At 34.1% G+C, this 13,721-nt stretch overlaps 1 long non-coding RNA gene across 1 annotated transcript; it reads left to right on the forward strand.

Annotated features, from left to right (window-relative positions):
* Positions 1-4,038: 4,038 nt before the first annotated feature.
* Positions 4,039-5,706, forward strand: LOC127872997 (uncharacterized). Its single transcript, XR_008045881.1, has 3 exons — positions 4,039-4,193; positions 4,689-4,814; positions 5,305-5,706. It is a non-coding gene; the product is annotated as an uncharacterized LOC127872997 (long non-coding RNA).
* Positions 5,707-13,721: the final 8,015 nt, after the last annotated feature.

The raw sequence follows: 13,721 nt of genomic DNA on the forward strand, positions 1-13,721 counted from the left end.
ACAGTTACAAAATATACACATTTAAACAGCAAAAAAGGGAACAAAAAGGGACGCGCAAAAGGAAGCGTTTTAAAAACTCATGCATATTATTTCAAATCTCTTTAAAGAAATCATATACCTATCAAAAGTACGTGTTGTCAATATCCTATTTAGAGAGAATATTTATTTAAAAGAAATGTGTTAAATACAATGTTAGCAGAGTTGAATATTTATAAATGAGTATGCGTGTGTATGCGTGTGTGTGTGCGTATGTGTGTGTGTGTGTGTGCGTGTGTGTGTGTGTGTGTGTGTGTGTGTGTGTGTGTGTGTGTGTGTGTGTGTGTGTGTGTGTGTGTGTGTGTGTGTGTGTGTGTGCGTGCGTGCGTGCGTGCGTGCGTGCGTGCGTGCGTGCGTGCGTGCGCGCGCGCGTGCGTGCGTGCGTGCGTGCGTTCGTGCGTGTGTGTGTGTGCGTACGTGTGTGCGTGCGTGTGTGCGTACGTGTTTGCTGGTTTGTGTTCGGTTTTATGTGTTCAAGTCATACATAATTGAAAAAGCAAAACAACAAACAGTTACAAAATACACACATTTAAACAGCAAAAACGGAACAAAAGGTGTGCGTGTATGCGTACGTGTGTGCGTACGTGTTGGCTGGTTTGTGTTCGGTTTTATGTGTTCAAGCCATACATAATTGAAAAAGCAAAACAACAAACAGTTACAAAATATACACATTTAAACAGCAAAAACGGAACAAAAGGGACACGCATAAGGAAATGTTTTAAGTACTCATGCATATTATTTCATATCTAATTAAAAAATCATATACCCATCAAAAGTACATGTTATAAATATCCTATTTAGAAAGGGTATTTGTTAAAAAAGAATGTGTTAAATACAATGTTAGTTGAATATTTATAAATGTGTATGCGTGTGTATGCGTGTGTGTATGCGTGTGAGTATGTGCGTGTGTGCTTGTTTGTATACGATTTGTGTGTGTGTACAAGCCCTACATACTTATAACAAGCAAAACAACAAACAGTTTAAAAATATACACATTTTAACAACAAACATAGAACAAATGTTGACACGCAGAAGGAAACGTTTTAAGTACGCATGCTTATTATTTTATATCTCTTTAAAAAGCATATACCAATCAAAAATACCCATTCAATTTTCATAAGGAAAAATTTCTTGCAATATAAGGTCTAGACACAATGTTATTATAGTTGAATATTTATAAATGTGATGGATCGTTTTCCATTATTTAATGGTGTATTATACAAGACTTAAGATTTAATTAGTAAAAATATTAGCACCTTATTATTATTTTATATCTCTTTAAAAAGCATATACTAATCAAAAATACCCATTCAATTTTCCTAAGGAAAGATTTCTTGCAATATAAGGTCTAGACACAATGTTCTTATAGTTGAATATTTATAAATGTGATGGATCGTTTTCCCTCATTTAATGGTGTATTATACAAGACTTAAGATTTAATTAGTAAAAATATTAGCACCTTATTAAACAGATTTGAAGTAAAAGGAATGCATCAAAATTAGTGAGTTTTAAGCGCGTATATAACATCTATAGCAGTAGCCCCATGTAAAATTGTATATCTTGGATCTTGGTGGTTTATGAGAGTTCACATATAAAAAGTTGATCTATTCGGTCAAGCTACATATTTTCTATATAGTGTATAAAAAGAACATTTGCCTATGATAACTTTTCGGGCCACTATAATGTTTTTAAAGCCATGTTCGTCTGTTTCGTGTGAAGACGCCAACAGAGAAGTAAGAGCACATACAAAGTAAAACGTTCACATATAAAAAGTTGATCTATTCGGTCAAGCTACATATTTTCTATATAGTGTATAAAAAGAACATTTGCCAAAGATAACTTTTCGGGCCACTATAATGTTTTTAAAGCCATGCTCGTCTGTTTCGTGTGAAGACGTCAACAGAAAAGTAAGAGCACATACAAAGTAAAACGTATGATGAAGACAGCAGTATCACTACACAGATAGGTAGTTTATTTTGTGTTACTGTTACCGGCCGACACCTTTCGCGCGTATGTCTGACTTGCAGTGGTGTTTTTCTGAGGCCACGGTTTATCGAGCCATTCTTGATATTTCAAAAACGACACAGTCTCTCGTCGATCGCTGCCCCGGTATCGCACGAAGAGTTTGCCCTCAAAAGACCATGCCCTTTCAATGAGATCTGGTTCTTTGAGTCTTAGCGACGCCAGAACCTCGGCGTTGAGCTTAGTTAGGTCTTCATTAATAAATAGACGAGAACCTTTGAGCATCTTAGCCTTTTTCATTATCTCAATCTTTGTTTGTCGCCTTAGGAATTTTACAATCACCGGCCTGCTTTTATTTTTCGCAAATTTTCCCAGACGATGAGCAACATCAATGTCTGTTGTTGCAATCGGCATTCCTAGCTTTTTGGTTAGAAGCGAGGCCATTTCATCTGCAACGGCAGCCGATGGCTGGTTTTCGGAGTCGATAGGCAATCCCGCTATACGGATTGAATTTCTGCGGCCATATTGTTCAAGATCATTGAGTTGTTCGGCGTGCTTTAGATTTGCATCAACTAGTTTCTGCTTAAGAATGTCTATTTCATTGTTTTTAGTTTTCACAAGTTTCTGCAGTGTTTCAATTTCTTTTGTTTGGTCAAATAAGTTGCCTTCAAGGATTTCTAAACGTTTTATAAGAGACCCAAGAAACTTATCTTTGACCTCTTCAAGTGTGTCTTTTATCAGGTTTTTAAGGATCGAAGTGTCACTTTTGGTGAGAACATTTGACAGTTTTGCGTTGATGTCCTCTAGATGTTTTTCTATACTGATAGAGTCGGATTTATCATCTGATTGTTTTCCTTTTAGATAATCAGCCATAGACTTCTGTTTAGGATTTTCTTGCTCTATCTTTTTTTTCTTTTTGCTCGCTGTTTTTGTTTGCTGGCTGTTTGGCGTTTCAAAAACCGGCGAGTCAACATAGCTGGTTTCGGCGGTGTTGCATTCACTTGCCGATGAAGAGTGGGGCCTTTTATTCATTTTTGTCAAGGCAGTTTAATTTGTGTCGGTTTAAGCCTATAATTGTCAGTATTAATACGCCACAGAGTTAAAGCGTCCACAAGCGTCCACTGATATCTACGATTATGCGCGTTGCTCAAGCGTGACGAGTTAATCGGATATACCGGTTGACACTATCTTGCGGTTTACCGTTAAGTGTATCTATGTAAACCTATGTACACTGTCTTATTGGGTGGGCACCCCACCCGCTTGTTTAACAAACGCGGCAAACATATTTTCTTTTAAATAAAACGAATCTTCAATTTACTTCAAGGGTAACATACTTTTTTCTGTCCAGACGTTGTACACTTTCATATATCCATCCCGCGGAACATTTCACTCAGATCACAAACTTTGTTTTTATATAGTTTACATCTTCTAGAAAAGTATGTTTACAGAACGCAAGGCTACACTCCACTCATTTCTAGTTTTATTTATAATAGAAATTGTGTTTTCAATTAACAATCATTTTATTAGAAATATTTACTTAGTAATTATAATGAAACACATGCTTTTATATTAAAATTATGCAAATGAGATAATATGGCTTTGTGCACTGAAGAGCTCTTTTAAGAATTAGCACCCTTCAATTTCAAAATCCAAAAAGGAAACTGATCAGACTATCCCCACTACCACTCAAAGGCTAATGATTGCAATATATCTGTCAGGTTCTGAGAAAACTAGGCATAATGCCTGTGCGTAAAGTGTCGTCCCATATTAGCAGTCCGCACAGGCAAGATTTAACAAGATTTTCAGTAAGAAGGGACTTCCTTTAAACAAAAAATACCATTCCAGCGGAAAGTGTCATCCCTGATTAGTCTGTGCGGACTGCACAGGCTAATCTGGGACAACACTTTACGCACCTGCATTATGCCCAGTTTCTCAGAGTGCGACACATATTATTTCAAAGTTCAATAGCATAGTTTGGCTTATATTAAGTGATATAAACATTTGTGTCATTCTGTCATTATTCTGAGTGAATTTATAAAAAGTAACATGACAATTATTTGTAGGACCCATATTCATCATGTGTGGAAGAGCCAGATGTCTGTGAAGAAATGTCTTGTGAACAGTCGCCTGTTCGGATCAGTTATCCTGAATCACATTTTGATAATGTGTATTCGCAGTCATCACAGACATCTGAGGTTCGTAATAATGTCAATTAATAATTAGTTTGTTTAACAATCTCCAAACAATGTCAATTATTAATAAGTGTGTTTAATTATTTCCAAACAGCCTGTTTTTTTATGTGATAGGAGTTACATATTTACATTGGCTTGAAAAAAAATCCTCAATTCTTGTGATATAGTTTTTATTCTTTATTTTCTGTTTCTATACATGGGGAAACTTTCTATTTTTTTATGCTCCCAAAGGGTTGCATATAGTTTTTTAACTGTCCATCAGTTCGTCCGTCTGTCAGTCCGTCCAAAAACTTTAAAATTGGTCATAACTTTAGCAATATTGAAGATAGCAACTTGATAATTGGCAAGCATGTGTATCTTACGGAGCTGCACAATTTGAGTGGTGAAAGGTCAAGGTCAAGGCTATCCTTCAAGGTCAAACGTCAAATATATGCTTCAAAGTGGCGCAGCAGGGAGCATTGTGTTTTTCTGAAAAATTTAAAATGTTCATCATTTCAGACGGTTGTATTTCGGCCAACAGAACATAAGGGATTCACTGTCAAACCACAGGGAAAGGACTCTCCTATCCTAAGTACAAGGCTGGACACCATGTGGTTAAAGCAGTTAAAGAGAATTGCACTTATGGTAATGTATTCATAATGAATTTTATTGTATAAATAATAACCACAGATAGCAATATTGAATTATCTTGTTGAAGAATTTTTTTTTGCACATAAAAAAAATACATTACAGCTTACAGAAATCACCTGAACTTGTCCAATATGTTGAAACAAAATTTAGAAACAAAATTTAGAAATTATGATTCTAAAATCTGGTGATTATTCTCAATGTAAAACAACATTAAATGTATTTGCATGTTGAACTTGTTGAGTTTTTAGAATAATCTTGATACAAGTCTCTTTTTCTGAACAGATAGTGAAATTATCTAAAATATCAAAATAAATACATGAGTTTACATGCAATCTTTTATCAAAATGTTTGGTTTCTTAAAGCAATAGATTTCTGTAGTACATGGTTGACGACAACAATACAAAAAAACATTCATTTTTTATTATTCTCTAATAAGAAGGAACAATTTATCAATAGTTATAGTTTATTTTAATATAACTTTCAGACTATGTTGATGAACTAATGGCAGAGCTGCTTAGGATGAAAGAGGAGTACAAGAGCGATGCCAATGCAAGGGCTGCCTCTGGCAACATTCTGTTTTCACCGCCACCCGTCTTCATCTGCAAACAGAATCCTGAAGTCAGAGGCTGTGCAGAACCATCGTTCGCGATTTAATTAGCGAACAGGGATGGAAATTAGTGGTTGCCCGTTTTGTTGTATAGTTATCTATTACTTTTAAAGAAAGTATTGGTTACACATGACACTACATGTACATAGTACTGGGCGCGTTGAGGCTTACGATGGGAAACCAAAAAACTATAGATGGTTGTCCATGTGGGCAACCAACTGTAAAACGTTAGTTTCCATCCCTGGCGAAGCAAAATCAAATGTATGAGTCGGACGGAAATCTCTGACTGCCACAGCGCATGACGGAAGAGGTCGTCGATCCTTCTTGCTCTGACGGTGCCAAATCCAACGAGCCAGTCTTCTATATGCAATGTATCTGTATACTCTGAAGTTATAAATGTATAAGGATACCATTATGATAAATATTAGTATGTTTAGTAAAACAAAGGTACTTTTCAACTTGACAATTACACAAGCCATGCTGTGGCAGATTCTTACTTAAGTTTACAGTTTAACAAACTTATTCAGCTTGAATATAATATTATATAATATATATTTTACTGAAAATATGTCAGAAATCAGATTTTGTAAGCAACTTCACATCATGTTGTAGCAGGTTGTTATTCTAGTGTACTTTTTAAAAAATTAAACAGCTTGTATTTATATTTTTATTTCAAATGTTGAAAAATAATAAGGAACTGGCATTTGTAAGAAACCAAAAATCATTGTGTAGCAAATTGATACTTCATTTTACAATTAGATAACCCAGTCATCTTGTATACACGCGTATTTTAATGTTGATTAAAATTGTTGTCTTTTTTATGTTATTTATCCACCGCCAGAGGCGGAGGGATATTGTTTTGGCGTTGTCCGTCCGTCCGGCTGTCCGTCCGTCCTGCACTTTTGTGTCCGGAGCCATATCTTGGAAGTGCTTTGGCGGATTTCATTGAAACTTGGTATGAGTATATATATGCATAAGAGGATGATGCACGCCAAATGGCATTGTACACCATCTGTTAAAAACAGAGTTATGGCCCTTTGTATCTTGAAAAAATGCTTTTTACTTTAGGCACTTTTGTGTCCGGAGCCATATCTTGGAAGTGCTTTGGCGGATTTTATTGAAACTTGGTATGAGTATATATATGCATAAGAGGATGATGCACGCCAAATGGCATTGTATACCATCTGTTAAAAACAGAGTTATGGCTCTTTGTATCTTGAAAAAATGCTTTTTACTGTATGCACTTTTGTGTCCGGAGCCATATCTTGGAAGTGCTTTGGCAGATTTCATTGAAACTTGGTACGAGTATATATCCCCCGCCAGAGGCGGAGGGATATTGTTTGGCGTTGTCCGGCTGTCCGTCCGGCTGCCCGTCTGTCCGTTACTTTTGTGTCCGGAGCCATATCTTGGAAGTGCTTTTGCGGATTTCATTGAAACTTGGTATGAGTACATATATTGATAATAGGTTAATGCACGCCAAATGGCATTGTACACCATCTGATAATAACATAGTTATGGCCCTTTGTATCTTCAAAAAAATGCTTTTTTAGTGTCAAATATAACACTTTTGTGTCCAGAAGTATATAGGCGGGGGATATCAATTCAACGAATTTGCTTGTTTTATTATTTGTATCAAAACATATTTACAGTATGAAATACAAATGACAAGTTCACACAAAACATTGTGTTATTTAATGTCTACAGTGTATTTTCTTTACAAACAATCTGTCCTGGTTTCATAAACATTTTTAATAATTAATGACAACTTACTCATGTATTGGTTCTTCATCACCGATGGGACCATTTACATCAAGGAACTCATAAAACGAAACTTCAATGACATCTGGATGTAGACAGTTAGCTTTGAAGCCAGTGTGCTCAGTTATGCACTTTACCCCTGCCTCGTCCATCCTTTCCATCAGCTCTGGGTATTCTGTGCAGCATTTGCACTCAATCTGCACACGATATGGTGTGCAACATGAACATGCACACCTGAAAATAAAAGAAATACGTCGAATTGCAATACAAACATTCCTTCCTAATCAGAACAGGTTCAAGTATCCGTTCTAATTACAATAATTAGACCATACAACCTAGTCATATTCAACAAGCTTGTACTGTAGAATAACAATCAAAGAATTTATTTTTTTTTTGCCGACACCTGCATGTAACAAAATTATATATTTACCAATCCGTATTCCCAACACGATGGTCGTCTTGGGCATCGGCAAAATTTTCCTCGCTGTCCGAGTCAGAATCAGAAAAAAATCTGATTGACTGTCACTAAATTCTGGCTCATACATATACGGTTGAACGGAAAACTCATCGTAATCGCTATCATCTTCCATTTTTCAACAATTTTTTAACTAAAGTTGCAAGATATAATACATCCGAATCCATTTATTATGCCGGCTCGTAATTGAGTCGTTATTGAGTGCCTGTTACGTCACTTCCGGTTTGAATGAAAATGGCGAGAACATCGGAATGTGTGAAAAATCGCGACTTTGTTCTATTCGTTCTCGCTAATAACACCGTATTTGAAATGAAGTGAGGAGCGAAATAGTTTAGATATGCACTAAATTCGATAAATTAAGGTGTTTTACGGGTTTTTAAAACCGCGGCAGGTGAACTTTAACTGTACCAATAACTTGTCGATTTTGGCCCTACATCGATTTTTTGTTGCAATTAAATGTTGTGATTACATCGCCTTTTCTCAATATGGACGGCTGTTTTAGGGGAATACCGGCTATCTTATGATTACTTTTGATCGGATTTATTTTCATCGACTAATGAAAAGTTTGTAACTTTGCAAGTTGAATGTCATCATAGAGGTACACCACGGGCTAACAAGGCGGGTTTTTTTTGGTATTAAATGAAAGTATACATTTTCACGGCTGGTACTTGTTTAAGTCAACTTTGAGGTAGAAGAAAGGTAAGAGAAGATCGTAATTAATGTTCGAAAATATCATATTAGCGTTTTTAATCCATTTTGAGTAAAGTTTACGAAAGTTTTTTGTTATAAACCTATGCGCATTTGTGCGCTAGCCATCCGAAGATTCCCTGTCGCAAGCCTCAAGCAACTATTTTGTTTGGAGTTGTTTCCCCTGCCGAACACTCTTCAAATCAGTCACATTTGTTTATGCTTCAGCACGAATTTCTGGCTGCGTTTCAGTATTTGCCACATGTCATCGTAGATAAATGATATATTTCTGATTTTTATAGTAGAATCTTGTCAGTAAATATGATTTAAACAATATTTCATGGTCGTCATTGTCAATTTCTCGCCCATTAGATTTTGATGATTTCGGATGCAGCTCACAATTCGGATATTTTTTTCCCTGCGGTTTTTCTTATTGCAATGGAATGTGTGTTCATGTATTATGTTTAAAAAGGCTGCATACATCGTAGTTTTTTCATATATGACTTGTAAAACAATGTTTGAGGAAGAACAACTGGGATAAAGATAAAAAAATCCGGTACATATCAACTATTTTTCAATCATTAAGATTTATTGGCATGTGTCATTAATTGTTTAGATTGTCATGAGTGAGGACCTTTTTCTGTCTGATTCCTACTCGGAGCTGCACATTGAGTCTTCTATTACAGAAGAGGACTTGGAATAGGAAGAAGAGGTTAAAATTTCAAGCTTATATTTTTAGCCTACTAAACATGTACCAGTCGGCCAATTTTAACATGAATTAAATTAACAAGTGTTTCAACCATGTTATTTCATACTCCGTCGTTATGTTATAATTCCTGGACATTATATATATTGTGTCAAGAGTTTAAATCCTACTTAAAGATTTTTAAAGCATTTGAATGTTATAAACACTAATCAGCAAATATAAATATTAATCAGAATTCATGTGAATTATCGAATCAGATAATTTTTATGAATGATTGCCAGAGCAAGATATTCAGTTAAGTTTAAATTCTGAATAATTTATTTGATTTTGTTTTAAAGAAATTAATTTGGGATTGCTAAATCTTGTATAGTACTGTGTCGTAATATGTTGTTTTGTCTTTTTCATAAGAGTATCCATAAAGCCCGGATTTCAAGAAGCGACAGAAAAGCGAAATTCCTGCAGTACCAGTGGTTATTTAATATGCGGTCTGTCATAAAGGTCACTTCAGTGTTACCATGCTTTAAACACTTTACTAATTAATTGTACAGCATGCAGTCTTTGACATAGACACTTGCTCACTAGAATGTGGCAAGTAAATAATTTTATATTGTCAGGTGCATACCGTTAATGAATTCTAAAATGTTGCTTACATATGACTGAGTAAAAAAAATAATAGAAAATTGATCCAAATGCAGAGTATATTCAACGTATATTTGACAAAGATTGCATGATATATACTTATCATACTTTACTAGCACAATCATATATTATAGATTTGGCATTAGTATTTTTGTTTAGAGAACATTGTTTTAATTTATATAAAATTTCCAATTAATTTCCGTACAACTTTTCATAGATAAATTGTATTCTTATTATCCCATAAGGTATTCACTAGTATAATGTTAAATGCATTTTTAACATTCTAGTACTATAGTGTAGTCCATTTTAAGCAGAGTAACAATTCTCAAAACATCTAAACATGTTCTGTTAACACAACAAACGTGTTTATAATTTGGATTGAAAAAGAGCTTCTTTCACTGAACACACCAATTAAGTTAAGCTGTGTGTATTCATTTATCTACAAAAAAGGAAACGAAAGATACATCAGAATTCAGTAATTTAAGTTCTAATTTTAAGTTTTTCATCAATATATATTCAATATGTTCAGTAAAATATAAAAGTAATATATGAGATACTCATATTTGTATATTAAACACCATGTTATTATTTCATAGGCATTGAATTATTAATAGAACAGAACAAATAATATGATATAATACATGTATAAAATTATACTATATTCTTTTTATATAATCTTCTAAATTTATTTAACATTCAAGCCAACAAGTTGTGTCCATTAAAACATCATTAACATGTATGTCATTGTGAAACAAAATCAATACACTGTTCATTTCAGGTTCCTGAATACCGGTCATGGTATAATGTGAAGTACTCTGGTGCTCAGGCGATCTACACCTACAAGTTAATGGACAATACAAAGAAAATATTTAGAAACTGATACAGTTTTAGCTTGTAAAATAACATGTTAAATGCAATTGTTAGCATTTGGTACTATATGCACAAATATCCTTCAATACATGTGTGGAAGTACGATAGTGTGTTTATTGTCAAAAACTGACAGACAAGAAGTTCTAGTTCCGATTTTTGTAATATTAATATCTTGCTTATTTGGCAACATTTTTTAATCAAATAAAGAGTTTTAATTTTGTTCAGGTGTTTTTTTTAAAATAATATGTATAAGTTTCCCAGATTTTTTAAAATTTTATAAAATGAGTTGTCCTGGCTTCTTGGAACCATGTTCGGTGCAATGTCGTACCTTAATGTTCCGGTTACATTCCACAAGTTATTACACAAAATGCCTGAATAGGGCAGTGTGTTAGGTTCATTTTTTTGTTACTATTGTTGTTTGTTTTTTTATCTTTAACAACACCGTGCACTGGTGGCGTTATTATCAGAGAAATGAGGGAGTCTTCTGAAACGTACTGTACTGGCTACAGTACATTACAACATTACGAATACAAGCAGTTTCAATTATGGGACACAACACCACTTCTCCAAGGGGGGGGGGGTTCTGATGAGGATATGATATCTATCTATCTATATATACTGCTAGTTGCCAACAATAGCATTACAAGCAGGCGCGTGTCTGTGCTAGAAAATTAAGGAAGAAGTGTATAGGAGATAAGAAGTAATACATAATGTTTTTTGAGACATAGAAACAAAGCTGAAAGTGTTAGTTAAAAGAAGAAATATACAGATAAAAGGTTAAAACAGCCAACCTGCTTACCTGGGGACCGTTTCAATAAGCTCTCGTAAGTATGTTACGACTCGTAAACCAGTTGCGATTATCGCAACTTGCCATTTTGCGTTTCAATAAACTTTCGCAACTTACGATATCGTAGAATTCTCTCGTAAGTCTACGAGACGTAAGAAGCAGTCGTAGTTACGTCGAAAACAAAATGGACGCCGCGTATGTTGTGCATATAGACGCCGAATAAGAAGCTTTTGGCTCCGTCTTTTTATCGACGACAATACAGAGGAAGTAAACATGTTGTTTTTTATCCCTTGATTACTTTCTGCAAAATATTTAACGTTGGAATCAATATGTCAGTTACTGCCCTTTGTTTATATTCGATAAGGATGAATAAATCAAAATAAATTGCAATTTATCATACGTGAAAACCCTATGTGTTTATTATGTGTGTGATTCAATTATATTGTTCAACAGCAGTTGAAGTATATGCGCTTCCCGCCGCTCAAATTATTGTGCAATGATTAGTTTTGCTGTAAGCTTTTATCTCCATTGCAATTTGCATGTGATTTCGGAAGTTTTTTTGTTCGGATAAGTACTCAATGGAGCCTTGTTTTTTATTGGTAAATGTTTATCAACGCTATATAACTCGTTACAATCTATTCCTTTTCTTTGTATTATGTTTATTTAATATTCTGTCAGAAAGATACATGCATTGCTAAATTATGTTGGATTGTAAAATGTGCCCAGTTAGGCAACTGTTAGCCTACATGTGTATCAAACCTTCAACCACAAAACACCAAAGTGATGATCATCATGAAATAACAAATCAATTACTGAGTTATCAAAATATCTTGTTGTTCTTGAACACACATACACAACAGTAACATATTATAGTATTTTCATTACATTAGAAGACTAGTATTATTCACTTTTTCATATTGTACTACACCAACAGGTACTCATCACTGACATCAGTTAAAGATTTTTGGCCAAAGGAAACATCTATTCCAAGCTGGCAGATCTTCATGGAATCAGCAGATCATCTTTCGTTAATTGACATGCCTTCACGAGTTCAATCAGCAAACATATGATCGTTAAATGTCTTTATTTCTATAATCAATTACTCAATCATGATTTTAAACTGTTGTAGAAAAAATGTTATTTATTTAAATACATCATGTCTTACATATAGGATCTGGCACGAGTTGTCATATCATACCATATTTCATTAAACGAGTTAAGAAATTTTGTATGTAAACGAGCCTTTGGCGAGCTTACTAATGAATTTCCTGGACGAGTTTAATAAAATATGGTACATGTACATGTATGATATGACAACGAGTGTGAGATCTTTTTTATCACATGCTTTTAAATGAGCAAATTAAATAAATATTAACGCAAACATAATGATAAATCCCAAATGATGTTTACATTTCGTGGCATCATTTGACGTTGCAACGTCATTTCGGTGAAATAACAAAATGCGATTGGTCAATAAACGAAAACTAAGCTAATGAAAACGCTTAAAAAGTATATTACACATGTGTAACAGGGTATAGCATGTGATAAAATCTCATATAGATTTTTGGTCAAATAATTAAAGATAAAATTATTTTTCATTTTACAGGGATGGTACAATCATAATTTATTTACTTTTCATCTTTTTTTATTCCTCATTTGTTTTTTTTATTTGATACATAAACTATATGTGAATAAAAAATCAATAGATGATGAAAACTTGAGCACAGTAAATAAATGAAAATTTAAACACAGTTAATCAAATCATGTATATAAATGCTTTATCATGTACTGTTAATTTTAAACACATGATACATTCCATAGGTTTCCAGTCTGTGTACAACAACAAACTTGCATGAAGGTTGGATTCTGCCACAAGGCCCGGGAGCAGTGGATGGGACTCTCATACCCATAATACTGAATAGGTTATATTACACACATGCTGTTGAACACAGCAGGAACTCTTGAAGAAAAAAATGTGTATTTTTTTATTCGAACTTAAATGTAAAATATATATTTAATTTTAGCTCGACAATACCTTGAATGATAAGCTGTGTATAAAATTATGGTAAACATGCAACATCCTTATATCACTGTTTCTATTACATATTTTCATTAAAAGCACTTATGTATTCAGGGTCATTATGTCATTGTGAGGTCACTGACCAAGTTGCTTATCTCTGACCTGCATTTAGCTTAATAATGCCCCTTTTGTACTTAAAATGTTCCACTTAAATTGTGTGTACAGCTACTCCATATCCCTATATTTTCCACAGATAATCCTTCACATATGTCGTCAGATTTTTTTAAATCATATAAATTATATTTCTTTGGGTCACTGTTATAACCACTACAAATATTTACTGTTATTGCGA

Source organism: Dreissena polymorpha, chromosome 3 (genome assembly GCF_020536995.1).
Source record: "Dreissena polymorpha isolate Duluth1 chromosome 3, UMN_Dpol_1.0, whole genome shotgun sequence".
NCBI lineage: Eukaryota > Metazoa > Mollusca > Bivalvia > Myida > Dreissenidae > Dreissena > Dreissena polymorpha.